Source organism: Coregonus clupeaformis, chromosome 27 (genome assembly GCF_020615455.1).
Source record: "Coregonus clupeaformis isolate EN_2021a chromosome 27, ASM2061545v1, whole genome shotgun sequence".
Lineage (NCBI taxonomy): Eukaryota > Metazoa > Chordata > Actinopteri > Salmoniformes > Salmonidae > Coregonus > Coregonus clupeaformis.
In genome coordinates, this window is record NC_059218.1 from 31,405,258 (window position 1) to 31,421,735 (window position 16,478).

The following is a 16,478-nucleotide window of genomic DNA, read 5'->3' on the forward strand; positions in this document are numbered from 1 at the left end:
GAGAAAGAAGGAGTGGGTTGTTGGAATGAGAGCAGGAGAGCAGGAGAAAGGTGGAATGTGTTGTTGGAATGAGAGCAGGAGAGCAGGAGAAAGGTGGAATGTGTTGTTGGAATGAGAGCAGGAGAAAGAAGGAGTGTGTTGTTGGAATGAGAGCAGGAGAGCAGGAAAAATAAGGAGTGTGTTGTTAGAATGAGAGCAGGAGAAAGAATGCGTGTGTTGTTGGAATGAGAGCAGGAGAGCGGGACAAGGAAGGAGTGTGTTGTTGGAATGAGAGCAGGAGAGCAGGGGAAAGGTGGAATGTGTTGTTGGAATGAGATCAGGAGAGCAGGAGAAAGAATGAGTGTTTTGTTGGAATGAGAGCAGGAGAAAGAAGGAGTGTGTTGTTGGAATAAGAGCAGGAGAGCAGGACAAGGAAGGAGTGTGTTGTTGGAATGAGAGCAGGAGAGCAGGACAAAGAAGGAGTGTGTTGTTGTAATGAGAGCAGGAGAGCAGGACAAAGGTGGAGTGTGTTGTTGGAATGAGAGCAGGAGAGCAGGAGAAAGGTGGAATGTGTTGTTGGAATGAGAGCAGGAGAGCAGGAGAAAGGTGTAGTCTGTTGTTGGAATGAGAGCAGGAGAAAGAAGGATTGTGTTGTTGGAATGAGAGCAGGAGAAAGAAGGAGTGTGTTGTTGGAATGAGAGCAGGAGAACAGGACAATGTGGAGTGTGTTGTTGGAATGAGAGCAGGAGAGCAGGAGAAAGAAAGAGTGTTTTGTTGGAATGAGAGCAGGAGAAAGAAGGAGTGTGTTGTTGGAATAAGAGCAGGAGAGCAGGACAAGGAAGGAGTGTGTTGTTGTAATGAGAGCAGGAGAGCAGGACAAAGGTGGAGTGTGTTGTTGGAATGAGAGCAGGACAAAGGTGGAGTGTGTTGTTGGAATGAGAGCAGGAGAGCAGGACAAAGGAGGAGTGTGTTGTTGGAATGAGAGCAGGAGAACAGGAGAAAGGAGGAGTGTGTTGTTGGAATGAGAGCGGAGAGCAGGAGAAATAAGGTTAGTGTGTTGTTGGAATGAGAGCAGGAGAGCAGGAGAAAGGTGGAATGTGTTGTTGGAATGAGAGCATGAGAGCAGGAGAAAGGTGTAGTCTGTTGTTGGAATGAGAGCAGGAGAAAGAAGGAGTGTGTTGTTGGAATGAGAGCAGGAGAAATAAGGAGTGTGTTGTGTGAATGAGAGCAGGAGAGCAGGACAAATATGGAGTGTGTTGTTGGAATAACAGCAGGAGAGCAGGACAAAGGTGGAGTGTGTTGTTGGAATGAGAGCAGGAGAAAGAAGGAATGTGTTGTTGGAATGAGAGCACGAGAGCAGGACAAATGTGGAGTGTGTTGTTGGAATGAGAGCAGGAGAGCAGGACAAAGGTGGAGTGTGTTGTTGGAATGAGAGCAGGAGAGCAGGACAAATGTGGAGCGTGTTGTTGGAATGAGAGCAGGAGAGCAGGAGAGCAGGAGAAAGGTGGAGTTTGTTGTTGGAATGAGAGCAGGAGAGCAGGAGAAAGAAGGAATGTGTTGTTGGAATGAGAGCAGGAGAGCAGGACAAAGAAGGAGTGTGTTGTTGGAATGAGAGCAGGAGAAAGAAGGAGTGTGTTGTTGGAATGAGAGCAGGAGAAAGGAGATGTGTTGTTGGAATGAGAGCAGGAGAAAGGTGGAGTGTGTTGTTGGAATGAGAGCAGGAGAACAGGACAATGTGGAGTGTGTTGTTGGAATGAGAGCAGGAGAGCAGGAGAAAGGTGGAGTGTGTTGTTGGAATGAGAGCAGGAGAGCAGGAGAAAGGTGTAGTGTGTTGTTGGAATGAGAGCAGGAGAGCAGGAGAAAGAAGGAATGTGTTGAACTGAGAGCAGGAGAAAGAAGGAGTGTGTTGTTGGAATGAGACCAGGAGAGCAGGACAAAGAAGGAGTGTGATGTTGGAATGAGAGCAGGAGAGCAGGTCAAAGAAGGAGTGTGTTGTTGGAATGACAGCAGAAGAGCAGGACAAAGAAGGAGTGTGTTGTTGGAATGAGAGCAGGAGAGCAGGAGAAAGAAGGAGTGTGTTGGAATGAGAGCAGGAGAGCAGGAGAAAAGTAGAGTGTGTTGTTGGAATGAGAGCAGGAGAGCAGGAGAAAGAAGGAGTGTGTTGTTGGAATGAGAGCAGGAGAAAGAAGGAGTGTGTTGTTGGAATGAGAGCAGGAGAGCAGGACAAATAAGGAGTGTGTTGTTGGAATGAGAGCAGGAGAAAGAAGGAGTGTGTTGTTGGAATGAGAGCAGGAGAGCAGGACAAAGAAGGAGTGTGTTGTTGGAATGAGAGCAGGAGAGCAGGGGAAAGGTGGAATGTGTTGTTGGAATGAGATCAGGAGAGCAGGAGAAAGAATGAGTGTTTTGTTGGAATGAGAGCAGGAGAAAGAAGGAGTGTGTTGTTGGAATAAGAGCAGGAGAGCAGGACAAGGAAGGAGTGTGTTGTTGGAATGAGAGCAGGAGAGCAGGACAAAGAAGGAGTGTGTTGTTGGAATGAGAGCAGGAGAGCAGGACAAAGGTGGAGTGTGTTGTTGGAATGAGAGCAGGAGAGCAGGAGAAAGGTGGAATGTGTTGTTGGAATGAGAGCAGGAGAGCAGGAGAAAGGTGTAGTCTGTTGTTGGAATGAGAGCAGGAGAAAGAAGGAGTGTGTTGTTGGAATGAGAGCAGGAGAAAGAAGGAGTGTGTTGTTGGAATGAGAGCAGGAGAACAGGACAATGTGGAGTGTGTTGTTGGAATGAGTGCAGGAGAGCAGGGAAAGAAAGAGTGTTTTGTTGGAATGAGAGCAGGAGAAGAAGGAGTGTGTTGTTGGAATAAGAGCAGGAGAGCAGGACAAAGAAGGAGTGTGTTGTTGTAATGAGAGCAGGAGAGCAGGACAAAGATGGAGTGTGTTGTTGGAATGAGAGCAGGAGACAAAGGTGGAGTGTTGTTGGAATGAGAGCAGGAGAGCAGGACAAAGAAGGAGTGTGTTGTTGGAATGAGAGCAGGAGAGCAGGACAAAGAAGCAGTGTGTTGTTGGAATGAGAGCAGGAGAAATAGAGTTGTTGGAATGAGAGCAGGAGAGCAGGAGAAAGGAGGAGTGTGTTGTTGGAATGAGAGCAGGAGAGCAGGAGAAAGGTGGAGTCTTGTTGGAATGAGAGCAGATGAGCAGGAGAAAGAAGGAGTGTGTTGTTGGAATGAGAGCAGGACAAAAAAGGAGTGTGTTGTTGGAATGAGAGCAGAAGAGCAGGACAAAGAAGGAGTGTGTTGTTGGAATGAGAGCAGGAGAGCAGGAGAAAGAAGGAGTGTGTTGTTGGAATGAGAGCAGGAGAGCAGGAAAAAGGTGGAGTGTGTTGTTGTAATGAGAGCAGGAGAGCAGGACAAAGGAGTGTGTTGTTGGAATGAGAGCAGGAGAGCAGGACAAAGGAGTGTGTTGTTGGAATGAGAGCAGGAGAGCAGGAGAAAGGTGGAGTGTGTTGTTGGAATGAGAGCAGGAGAGCAGGAGAAAGAAGGAGTGTGTTGTTGGAATGAGAGCAGGAGAAAATGTGGAGTCTGTTGTTGGAATGAGAGCAGATGAGCAGGAGAAAGAAGGAGTGTGTTGTTGGAATGAGAGCAGGAGAGCAGGACAAAGGTGGAGTGTGTTGTTGGAATGAGAGCAGGAGAGCAGGACAAAGAAGGAGTGTGTTGTTGGAATGAGAGCAGGAGAGCAGGACAAAGAAGGAGTGTGTTGTTGGAATGAGAGCAGGAGAGCAGGAGAAAGAAGGAGTGTGTTGTTGGAATGAGAGCAGGAGAGCAGGAGAAAGGTGGAATGTGTTGTTGGAATGAGAGCAGGAGAGCAGGAGAAAGGTGGAGTCTGTTGTTGGAATGAGAGCAGGAGAAAGAAGGAGTGTGTTGTTGGAATGAGAGCAGGAGAGCAGGACAAAGAAGGAGTGTGTTGTTGGAATGAGAGCAGGAGAGCAGGACAAAGGTGGAGTGTGTTGTTGGAATGAGAGCAGGAGAGCAGGACAAAGGTGGAGTGTGTTGTTGGAATGAGAGCAGGAGAGCAGGAGAAAGAAGGAGTGTGTTGTTGGAATGAGAGCAGGAGAGCAGGAGAAAGGTGGAGTGTGTTGTTGGAATGAGAGCAGGAGAGCAGGACAAAGATGGAGTGTGTTGTTGGAATGAGAGCAGGAGAGCAGGAGAAAGGTGGAGTGTGTTGTTGGAATGAGAGCAGGAGAGCAGGACAAAGAAGGAGTGTGTTGTTGGAATGAGAGCAGGAGAGCAGGACAAAGGAGGAGTGTGTTGTTGGAATGAGAGCAGGAGAGCAGGAGAAAGAAGGAGTGTGTTGTTGGAATGAGACAGGAGACAACAAAGGGGAGTGTTGTTGGAATGAGAGCAGGAGAGCAGGAGAAAGGTGGAGTCTGTTGTTGGAATGAGAGCAGGAGAGCAGGAGAAAGAATGAGTGTGTTGTTGGAATGAGAGCAGGAGAAAGAAGGAGTGTGTTGTTGGAATGAGAGCAGGAGAGCAGGACAAAGAAGGAGTGTGATGTTGGAATGAGAGCAGGAGAAAATGTGGAGTCTGTTGTTGGAATGAGAGCAGGAGAGCAGATGACAAAGAAGGATGTGTTGTTGGAATGAGAGCAGGAGACAGGACAAAGGAGGAGTGTGTTGTTGGAATGAGAGCAGGAGAGCAGGACAAAGGAGGAGTGCGTTGTTGGAACGAGAGCAGGAGAACAGCGAGAAGGTGGAGTGTGTTGTTGGAATGAGAGCAGGAGAACAGGACAAAGGTGGAGTGTGTTGTTGGAATGAGAGCAGGAGAGCAGGAGAGTGTTGTTGGAATGAGAGCAGGAGAAAGAAGCGGAGTGTGTTGTTGGAATGAGACCAGGAGAGCAGACAAAGAAGGAGTGTGTTGTTGGAATGAGAGCAGGAGAGCAGGACAAAGGTGGAGTGTGTTGTTGGAATGAGAGCAGGAGAAAGGTGGAGTGTGTTGTTGGAATGAGAGCAGGAGAAAGAAGGAGTGTGTTGTTGGAATGAGAGCAGGAGAGCAGGACAAAGAAGGAGTGTGTTGTTGGAATGAGAGCAGGAGAGCAGGACAAAGAAGGAGTGTGTTGTTGGAATGAGAGCAGGAGAGCAGGACAAAGGTGGAGTGTGTTGTTGGAATGAGAGCAGGAGAGCAGGAGAAAGGTGGAGTGTGTTGTTGGAATGAGAGCAGGAGAGCAGGAGAAAGAAGGAGTGTGTTGTTGGAATGAGAGCAGGAGAGCAGGAGAAAGAAGGAGTGTGTTGTTGGAATGAGAGCAGGAGAGCAGGACAAAGAAGGAGTGTGTTGTTGGAATGAGAGCAGGAGAACAGACAAAGTGAGTGTGTTGTTGGAATGAGAGCAGGAGAAAGAAGGAGTGTGTTGTTGGAATGAGAGCAGGAGAGCAGGAGAAAGGTGGAGTGTGTTGTTGGAATGAGAGCAGGAGAGCAGGACAAAGGAGGAGTGTGTTGTTGGAATGAGAGCAGGAGAGCAGGACAAAGAAGGAGTGTGTTGTTGGAATGAGAGCAGGAAACAGACAAAGTGGAGTGTGTTGTTGGAATGAGAGCAGGAGAGCAGGAGAAAGGTGGAGTGTGTTGTTGGAATGAGAGCAGGAGAGCAGGAGAAAGAATGTAGTGTGTTGTTGGAATGAGAGCAGATAGGAAAAGAAGGAGTGTGTTGTTGGAATGAGAGCAGGAGAGCAGGACAAAGAAGGAGTGTGTTGTTGGAATGAGAGCAGGAGAGCAGGACAAAGGTGGAGTGTGTTGTTGGAATGAGAGCAGGAGAGCAGGACAAAGAAGGAGTGTGTTGTTGGAATGAGAGCAGGAGAGCAGGACAAAGAAGGAGTGTGTTGTTGGAATGAGAGCGGGAGAGCAGGAGAAAGAAGGAGTGTGTTGTTGGAATGAGAGCAGGAGAGCAGGAGAAAGGTGGAATGTGTTGTTGGAATGAGAGCAGGAGAGCAGGAGAAAGGTGGAGTGTGTTGTTGGAATGAGAGCAGGAGAAAGAAGGAGTGTGTTGTTGGAATGAGAGCAGGAGAGCAGGACAAATAAGGAGTGTGTTGTTGGAATGAGAGCAGGAGAAAGAAGGAGTGTGTTGTTGGAATGAGAGCAGGAGAGCAGGACAAGGAAGGAGTGTGTTGTTGGAATGAGACAGAGAGCAGGGGAAAGGTGGAGTGTGTTGTTGGAATGAGAGCAGGAGAGCAGGAGAAAGAATGAGTGTTTTGTTGAACGAGAGCAGGGAAGAAAAGAAGGAGTGTGTTGTTGGAATGAGAGCAGGAGAGCAGGACAAAGAAGGAGTGTGTTGTTGGAATGAGAGCAGGAGAGCAGGACAAAGAAGGAGTGTGTTGTTGTAATGAGAGCAGGAGAGCAGGACAAAGGTGGAGTGTGTTGTTGGAATGAGAGCAGGAGAGCAGGAGAAAGGTGGAGTGTGTTGTTGGAATGAGAGCAGGAGAGCAGGAGAAAGGTGGAGTCTGTTGTTGGAATGAGAGCAGGAGAAAGAAGGAATGTGTTGTTGGAATGAGAGCAGGAGAAAGAAAGAGTGTGTTTTTGGAATTAGAGCAGGAGAACAGGACAATGTGGAGTGTGTTGTTGGAACGAGAGCAGGAGAGCAGGACGAAAGAAGGATGTTTTGTTGGAACGAGAGCAGGAGAAAGAAGGAGTGTGTTGTTGGAATGAGAGCAGGAGAGCAGGACAAAGAAGGAGTGTGTTGTTGTAATGAGAGCAGGAGAGCAGGACAAAGGTGGAGTGTGTTGTTGGAATGAGAGCAGGAGAGCAGGACAAAGGTGGAGTGTGTTGTTGGAATGAGAGCAGGAGAGCAGGACAAAGAAGGAGTGTGTTGTTGGAATGAGAGCAGGAGAGCAGGACAAAGAAGGAATGTGTTGTTGGAATGAGAGCAGGAGAGCAGGAGAAATAAGGAGTGTGTTGTTGGAATGAGAGCAGGAGAGCAGGAGAAAGGTGGAGTGTGTTGTTGGAATGAGAGCAGGAGAGCAGGAGAAAGGTGGAGTCTGTTGTTGGAATGAGAGCAGGAGAAAGAAGGAGTGTGTTGTTGGAATGAGAGCAGGAGAAATAAGGAGTGTGTTGTGTGAATGAGAGCAGGAGAGCAGGAGAAAGGTGGAGTGTGTTGTTGGAATGAGAGCAGGAGAGCAGGACAAAGGTGGAGTGTGTTGTTGGAATGAGAGCAGGAGAAAGAAGGAGTGTGTTGTTGGAATGAGAGCAGGAGAGCAGGACAAAGAAGGAGTGTGTTGTTGGAATGAGAGCAGGAGAGCAGGACAAAGGAGGAGTGTGTTGTTGGAATGAGAGCAGGAGAGCAGGAGAAAGGTGGAGTGTGTTGTTGGAATGAGAGCAGGAGAGCAGGACAAAGGTGGAGTGTGTTGTTGGAATGAGAGCAGGAGAGCAGGAGAAAGGTGGAGTGTGTTGTTGGAATGAGAGCAGGAGAGCAGGAGAAAGGTGTAGTGTGTTGTTGGAATGAGAGCAGGAGAGCAGGAGAAAGAAGGAATGTGTTGTTGGAATGAGAGCAGGAGAGCAGGAGAAAGGAGTGTGTTGTTGGAATGAGAGCAGGAGAGCAGGAGAAAGGTGGAGTGTGTTGTTGGAATGAGAGCAGGAGAGCAGGACAAAGAAGGAGTGTGTTGTTGGAATGAGAGCAGGAGACAGGACAAAGATGGAGTGTGTTGTTGGAATGAGAGCAGGAGAGCAGGAGAAAGGAGGAGTGTGTTGTTGGAATGAGAGCAGGAGAGCAGGAGAAAGAAGTGGAGTGTGTTGTTGGAATGAGAGCAGGAGAGCAGGAGAAAGGTGGAGTGTGTTGTTGGAATGAGAGCAGGAGAGCAGGACAAAGAAGGAGTGTGTTGTTGGAATGAGAGCAGGAGAGCAGGAGAAAGAAGGAGTGTGTTGTTGGAATGAGAGCAGGAGAGCAGGAAAGAAGGAGTGTGTTGTTGGAATGAGAGCAGGAGAGCAGGAGAAAGAAGGAGTGTGTTGTTGGAATGAGAGCAGGAGAGCAGGAGAAAGGAGGAGTGTGTTGTTGGAATGAGAGCAGGAGAGCAGGAGAAAGAAGGAGTGTGTTGTTGGAATGAGAGCAGGAGAAAGAAGGAGTGTGTTGTTGGAATGAGAGCAGGAGAGCAGGACAAAGAAGGAGTGTGTTGTTGGAATGAGAGCAGGAGAGCAGGACAAAGAAGGAGTGTGTTGTTGGAATGAGAGCAGGAGAGCAGGACAAAGGTGGAGTGTGTTGTTGGAATGAGAGCAGGAGAGCAGGAGAAAGGTGGAGTGTGTTGTTGGAATGAGAGCAGGAGAGCAGGAGAAAGGTGGAGTCTGTTGTTGGAATGAGAGCAGGAGAAAGAAGGAGTGTGATGTTGGAATGAGAGCAGGAGAAAGAAGGAGTGTGTTGTTGGAATGAGAGCAGGAGAACAGGACAATGTGGAGTGTGTTGTTGGAATGAGAGCAGGAGAGCAGGAGAAAGAAGGAGTGTGTTGTTGGAATGAGAGCAGGAGAAAGAAGGAGTGTGTTGTTGGAATGAGAGCAGGAGAAAGAAGGAATGTGTTGTTGGAATGAGAGCAGGAGAGCAGGAGAAAGGTGGAGTGTGTTGTTGGAATGAGAGCAGGACAAAGGTGGAGTGTGTTGTTGGAATGAGAGCAGGAGAGCAGCAGAAAGAAGGAATGTGTTGTTGGAATGAGAGCAGGAGAGCAGGAGAAAGGTGGAGTGTGTTGTTGGAATGAGAGCGGGGCAGGAGAAAGAAGGAGTGTGTTGTTGGAATGAGAGCAGGAGAGCAGGAGAAAGGTGGAGTGTGTTGTTGGAATGAGAGCAGGAGAGCAGGAGAAAGGTGTAGTCTGTTGTTGGAATGAGAGCAGGAGAAAGAAGGAGTGTGTTGTTGGAATGAGAGCAGGAGACAGGAGAAATAAGGAGTGTGTTGTTGGAATGAGAGCAGGAGAGCAGGACAAATATGGAGTGTGTTGTTGGAATGAGAGCAGGAGAGCAGGACAAAGGAGGAGTGTGTTGTTGGAATGAGAGCAGGAGAAAGAAAGGAGTGTGTTGTTGGAATGAGAGCACGAGAGCAGGACAAATTGAGAGTGTGTTGTTGGAATGAGAGCAGGAAGCAGGACAAAGGTGGAGTGTGTTGTTGGAATGAGAGCAGGAGAGCAGGAGAAAGGTGGAGTGTGTTTTTGGAATGAGAGCAGGAGAGCAGGACAAAGGTGGAGTGTGTTGTTGGAATGAGAGCAGGAGAGCAGGAGAAAGAAGGAGTGTGTTGTTGGAATGAGAGCAGGAGAGCAGGACAAAGGTGTAGTGTGTTGTTGGAATGAGAGCAGGAGAGCAGAGAAGGAATGTGTTGTTGGACTGAGAGCAGGAGAAAGAAGGAGTGTGTTGTTGGAATGAGACCAGGAGAGCAGGACAAAGAAGGAGTGTGATGTTGGAATGAGAGTAGGAGAGCAGGACAAAGGAGTGTGTTGTTGGAATGAGAGCAGGAGAGCAGGAGAAAGGTGGAATGTGTTGTTGGAATGAGAGCAGGAGAAGAGAAGTGGTGTTGTTGGAATGAGACAGGAGAGCAGGAAAAAGAAGAGATGTTGTTGGAATGAGAGCAGGAGAGCAGAGGAGGGGGTTGTTGGAATGAGAGCAGGAGAGCAGGACAAAGGAGGAGTGTGTTGTTGGAATGAGAGCAGGAGAGCAGGACAAAGAAGGAGTGTGTTGTTGGAATGAGAGCAGGAGAGCAGGAGAAAGGTGGAGTGTGTTGTTGGAATGAGAGCAGGAGAGCAGGAGAAAGAAGGAGTGTGTTGTTGGAATGAGAGCAGGAGAGCAGGAGAAAGGAGGAGTGTGTTGTTGGAATGAGAGCAGGAGAGCGGGAGAAAGAATGAGTGTGTTGGAATGAGAGCAGGAGAGCAGAAAGAAGGAGTGTGATGTTGGAATGAGAGCAGGAGCAACAAAGAAGGAGTGTGTTGTTGGAATGAGAGCAGGAGAGCAGGAGAAAGGTGGATTGTGTTGTTGGAATGAGAGCAGGAGAGCAGGAGAAAGAAGGAGTGTGTTGTTGGAATGAGAGCAGAAGAGCAGGAGAAAGAAGGAGTGTGTTGTTGGAATGAGACCAGGAGAGCAGGACAAAGAAGGAGTGTGATGTTGGAATGAGAGCAGGAGAGCAGGAGAAAGGTGGAATGTGTTGTTGGAATGAGAGCAGGAGAGCAGGACAAAGGAGTGTGTTGTTGGAATGAGAGCAGGAGAGCAGGACAAGGAAGGAGTGTGTTGTTGGAATGAGAGCAGGACAAAGAAGGAGTGTGTTGTTGGAATGAGAGCAGGAGAAAGGTGGAATGTGTTGTTGGAATGAGAGCAGGAGAGCAGGAGAAAGGTGGAGTCTGTTGTTGGAATGAGAGCAGGAGAAAGAATGAGTGTGTTGTTGGAATGAGAGCAGGAGAAAGAAGGAGTGTGTTGTTGGAATGAGAGCAGGAGAGCAGGACAAAGAAGGAATGTGTTGTTGGAATGAGAGCAGGAGAGCAGGAGAGAGAAAGGTGGAGTGTGTTGTTGGAATGAGAGTAGGAGAGGAAGAAGGAGTGTGATGTTGGAATGAGAGCAGGAGAGCAGGACAAAGAAGGAGTGTGTTGTTGGAATGAGAGCAGGAGAGCAGGACAAAGGTGGAGTGTGTTGTTGGAATGAGAGCAGGAGAGCAGGACAAAGGTGGAGTGTGTTGTTGGAATGACAGCAGGAGAGCAGGAGAAAGGTGGAGTGTGTTGTTGGAATGAGAGCAGGAGAGCAGGAGAAAGGTGGAGTGTGTTGTTGGAATGAGTGCAAGCAGGAAAAAAGATGTGTTGTGGAATGAGACAGAGAGCAGGAGAATGAAAGAGTGTGTTGTTGGAATGAGAGCAGGAGAGCAGGACAAAGAAGGAGTGTGTTGTTGGAATGAGAGCATGTGAAAGAAGGAGTGTGTTGTTGGAATGAGAGCAGGAGAAAGGAGGAGTGTGTTGTTGGAATGAGAGCAGGAGAAAGAAGGAGTGTGTTGTTGGAATGAGAGCAGGAGAGCAGGACAAAGAAGGAGTGTGATGTTGGAATGAGAGTAGGAGAGCAGGACAAAGGAGTGTGTTGTTGGAATGAGAGCAGGAGAGCAGGACAAAGAAGGAGTGTGTTGTTGGAATGAGAGCAGGAGAGCAGGAGAAAGGTGGAATATGTTGTTGGAATGAGAGCAGGAGAAAGGTGGTCTGTTGTTGGAATGAGAGCAGGAGAGCAGGAGAAAGAATGAGTGTGTTGTTGGAATGAGAGCAGGAGAAAGAAGGAGTGTGTTGTTGGAATAAGAGCAGGAGAGCAGGACAAAGAAGGAGTGTGTTGTTGGAATGAGAGCAGGACAAAGAAGGAGTGTGTTGTTGGAATGAGAGCAGGAGAGCAGGAGAAAGGTGGATTGTGTTGTTGGAATGAGAGCAGGAGAGCAGGAAGATACAAAGAAGGAGTGTGGTTGGAATAGAGCAGGAGAGCAGGAGAAAGAAGGGAGTGTGTTGTTGGAATGAGACCAGAGAGCAGGACAAAGGAGGAGTGTGGTGTTGGAATGAGAGCAGGAGAGCAGGACAAAGAAGGAGTGTGTTGTTGAATGAGAGCAGGAGAGCAGAGAAATGGAATGTATTGTTGGAATGAGAGCAGGAGAGCAGGAGAAAGAAGAGTGTGTTGTTGGAATGAGAGCAGGAGACAGAGACAGAAGGAGTGTGTTGTTGGAATGAGAGCAGGAGAGCAGGAGAAAGAAGTAGTGTGTTGTTGGAATGAGAGCAGGAAAGAGAAAGGTGGAGTGTGTTGTTGGAATGAGAGCAGGAGAGCAACAAAGGTGGAGTGTGTTGTTGGAATGAGAGCAGGAGAAAGAAGAGTGTGTTGTTGGAATGAGAGCAGAATCAGGAGAAAGATGGAGTGTTGTTGGAATGAGAGCAGGAGAGCAGGAGAAAGAAGGAGTGTGTTGTTGGAATGAGAGCAGGATACAGGACAAAGGATGTATTGTTGGAACGAGAGAGGAGACATGACAAAGGTGGAATGTGTCGTTGTTGGAACGAGACAGGAAGCAGGAGAAAGAGTGTGGTTGTTGGAATGAGACAGGAGACAGGAGAAAGAAAGAGTGTGTTGTTGGAATAGACAGGAGAAAAGAATGAGTGTGTTGTTGGAATAGAGCAGGAGGAGGAGAAAGAAGGAGTGTGTTTTGAATGAGAGCAGGAGAGCAGGACAAAGGAGGAGTAAGTAGTTGTTGGAATGAGAGCATGTGATTGGGAAAATGAGTGTGTTGTTGGAATGAGAGCAGGAGAGTAGGAAGAGGAGTGTGTTGTTGGAATGAGAGCAGGAGAGAGGAATGAGTGTGTTGTTGAATGAGAGCAGGAGAGCAGGACAAAGAAGGAGTGTGTTGTTGGAATGAGAGACAGATATTTCAAAGGAGGATTGTGTTGTTGGAATGAGAGCACGAGAGCAGGACAAAGGAATGGAGTGTGTTGTTGGAATGAGAGAACAGGAGAGCAGGAGAAAGGTAGGAGTGTAAGTTGTTGGAACGAGAGCAGGAGAGCAGGAGAAAGAAGGAGTGTGTTGTTGGAATGAGAGCAGAGAGCATGGACAAAGAATGAGTGTGTTGTTGGAATGAGAGCAGAGACGGAGAAAGGTGGAGTGTGTTGTTGGAATGAGAGCAGGAGACAGGAGAAAGTGGAGTGTGTTGTTGGAATGAGAGCAGGAGAAAGAAGGAGTCGTGTTGGAATGAGAGCAGGAGAGCAGGACAAAGCAGATTGTTGTTGGAATGAGACAGGAGAGCAGAAAAGAAGGAGTGTGTTGTTGGAATGAGACAGAGACAGGAAGAAGGAGTGTGTTGGAATGAGAGCAGGAGAGCAGGAGAAAAGTAGAGTATGTTGTTGGAATGAGAGCAGGAGAGCAGGAGAAAGAAGGAGTGTGTTGTTGGAATGAGAGCAGGAGAAAGAAGGAGTGTGTTGGAATGAGAGCAGGAGAGCAGGACAAAGAAGGAGTGTGTTGTTGGAATGAGAGCAGGAGAGCAGGACAAAGAAGGAGTGTGTTGTTGGAATGAGAGCAGGAGAGCAGGAGAAAGGTGGAATGTGTTGTTGGAATGAGAGCAGGAGAGCAGGAGAAAGGTGGAGTGTGTTGTTGGAATGAGAGCAGGAGAGCAGGAGAAAGAGTGTGTTTTGGAATGAGAGCAGGAGAAAGAAGAGTGTTTGTTGGAATGAGAGCAGGAGAAAGAAGGAGTGTGTTGTTGGAATGAGAGCAGGAGAGCAGGACAAAAGGTGGAGGTGTTGTTGGAATGAGAGCAGGCAGGACAAAGGAGGAGTGTATTGTTGGAATGAGAGCAGGGAGAATAGGGGATGTGTTGTTGGAATGAGAGCAGAGAGCAGGAGAAAGTCGTAAGGAGTGTGTTGTTGGAATGAGAGCAGAGAGAAGAAAGTGTTGTTGGAAATGAAAGCAGAGAGCAGGACAAAGGAGTGTGTTGTTGGAATGAGACAGGAGAGCAGGACAAAGAAGGAGTGTGTTGTTGGAATGAGAGCAGGAGAGCAGGACAAAAGAAGGAGTGTGTTGTTGGAATGAGAGCAGGAGACAGGAAAAAGTGGAGTGTGTTGTTGGAATGAGAGCAGGAGAGCAGGACAAAGGAGGAGTGTGTTGTTGGAATGAGAGCAGGAGACAGGACAAAGAAGCGAGTGTTGTTGGAATGAGAGCAGAGAGCAGGACTAAGAAGGAGTGTGTTGTTGGAATGAGAGCAGGAGAGCAGGAGAAAGGGGAGTGTGTTGTTGGAATGAGAGCAGAAGACAGGAGAAAGAAGGAGTGTGTTGTTGGAATGAGAGACAGGAGAGACATCACAAAGGTGGAGTGTGTTGTTGAATGAGAGCAGGAGAGCAGGAGAAAAGATGTGTTGTTGGAATGAGAGCAGGAAGCAGGACAAAGGTGAGTGTGTTGTTGGAATGAGAGCAGGAGAGCAGGAGAAAGGTGGAGTGTGTTGTTGCCAGAATGAGAGCAGAAGCAGGAGAAAGGTGGAGTGTGTTGTTGGAATAGAGCAGGAGAGCAGGACAAAGAGTGTGTTGTTGGAATGAGAGCAGGAGAACAGGAGAAAGGTGGAGTGTGTTGTTGGAATGAGAGCAGGAGACAGGAGAAATGGAGTGTGTTGTTGGAATGAGAGCAGGAGAGCAGGAGAAAGAAGGAGTGTGTTGTTGGAATCAGACAGGAGAAAAGAAGGAGTGTGTTGTTGGAATGAGAGCAGGAGAGCAGGACAAAGAAGGTGTGTTATTGGAATGAGAGCAGGAGACGGAAAAAAAGTGTGTTGGGAATGAGAGCAGGAGAGCAGGACAAAGGAGAGTGTGTTGTTGGAATGAGAGCAGGAGAGCAGGACAAAGAAGGAGTGTGTTGTTGAATGAGAGCAGGAGAGAGGAGAAAAGGGGAGTGTGTTGTGAATGAGAGCAGGAGAGCAGGACAAAGAAGGAGTGTGTTGTTGGATCGAGAGCAGGAGACAGACGAAGAAAGAGTGTGTTGTTGGGAAGAGACAGGAGAGCAGGACAAAGAAGTCGAGTGTGTTGTTGGAATGAGACAGGAGCAGGAGAAAGAAGGAGTGTGTTGTGGAATAGCAGAGACAGGACAAAGAAGGAGTGTGTTGTTGGAATGAGAGCAGAGAGCAGGAGAAAGAAGGAGTGTGTTGTTGGAATGAGAGCAAGAGAACAGGACAAAAGAGGAGTGTTTGTTGGAATGAGAGCAGGAGAAAGAATGCGAGTGTGTTGTTGGAATGAGAGCAGGAGAGCAGGACAAAGAAGGAGTGTGTTGTTGGAATGAGAGCAGAGAGCAGGACAAAGAAGGAGGTTGTTGGAATGAGAGCAGGAGAGCAGGAGAAAGAGGAGTGTGTTGTTGGAATGAGAGGCAGGAGAGCAGGAGAAAGGGGAGTGTGTTGTTGGAATGAGGACAGGAGAGCAGGAGAAAGATGTGTTTTGGAATGAGAGCAGGAGGAGAGAAAAGGAGTGTGTTGGGTGAGAGCAGGAGAGGAAGAGGATGTGTTGTTGGAAATGAGAGCAGGAGAAAGAAGGAGTGTGTTGTTGGAATGAGAGCAGGAGAGCAGGAGAAAGAAGGAGTGTGTTGTTGGAATGAGAGCAGGAGAGCAGGACAAAGGTGGAGTGTGTTGTTGGAATGAGAGCAGGAGAGCAGGAGAAAGAAGGAGTGTGTTGTTGGAATGGAGAGCAGGAGAAAGAGCAGGAGACAAAGGGGAGTGTGTTGCTGGAATGAGAGCAGGAGAGGGACAAAGGGGAGTGTGGTTGTTGGAATGAGAGCAGGAGAAGAGCAGGACAAAGGTGGAGTGTGTTGTTGGAATGAGAGCAGGAGAGCAGACAAAGGAGGAGTGCGTTGTTGGAATGAGAGCAGGAGAGCAGGAGAAAGGAAGGAGTGTGGGGTTGTTGGAATGAGACAGGAGAGCAGAGAAAGGAGGAATGTGTTGTTGGAATGAGAGCAGTGAGAGCAGGAGAAAGGGGAGTGTTGTGGAATGAAAGGAGATAAAGAAGGAGCGTGTGATGGAAGAGAGCAGGCAGGAAAAGAGGAGTGTGTTTGAATGAGAGCAGGGAGCAGGAGAAAGAAGGAGTGTGTTGTTGGAATGAGAGCAGGAGAAAGGAGGAGTGTGTTGTTGGAATGAGAGCAGGAGAGCAGGAGAAAGAAGGAGTGTGTTGTTGGAATGAGAGCAGGAGAGCAGGAGAAAGGAGGAGTGTGTTGTTGGAATGAGAGCAGGAGAGCAGGAGAAAGAAAGAGTGTGTTGTTGGAATGAGACAGGAGAGCAAGAAGTGGGGGGGGGTGAGAGAGCAGGAGAGCAGGACAAAGGAGGGGTGTGATGTTGGAATGAGAGCAGAGAGAGGGAGAAAGGTGGAGTGTGTTGTTGGAATGAGAGCAGAGAGCAGGACAAAGAAGGAGTTGTGTTGTTGGAATGAGACCAGGAGAGCAGGACAAAGAGGGAGTGTGATGTTGGAATGAGAGCAGTGAGGAGCAGACAAAGGAGGAGTGTGTTGTTGGAATGAGAGCAGGAGAGCAGACAAAGAAGGAGGTGTTGTTGGAATGAGAGCAGGAGAGCAGGAGAACGGTGGGAATGTGGGTTGTTGGAATGAGAGCAGGAGAGCAGGAGAAAGGAATGGAAGTGAAAAAGGAGAAAGAAGGAGCTGTTGCTGGAATAGGAGAGCAGGAGAGCAGGAGAAAGAATGAGGTGTATGTTGGAATGAGAGCAGGAGAAAGGGATGTGTTGTTGGAATAAGAGCAGAGAAGAGATAAAGATATAGACAGGACAAAGATAGGTGTGTTGTTGGAACGACAAAGAAGGAGTGTGTTGTTGGAACGAGAGCAGTGATATGAGCAGGAGAAAGGTGGATAATTGTGTTGTTGGAATAGAGCAGTAGAGCAGGAGAAAGAAGGAGTGTGTTGTTGGAATGAGAGCAGAAGAGCAGGAGAAAGAAGAGTAGTGTTGTTGGAATGAGACCAGAGAGCAGAAACAAAGAATAGTGTGATGTTGGAACTATAAGACCAGGAGAGCAGGAGAAAGGGAATGTGTTGTTAAATGGAGAC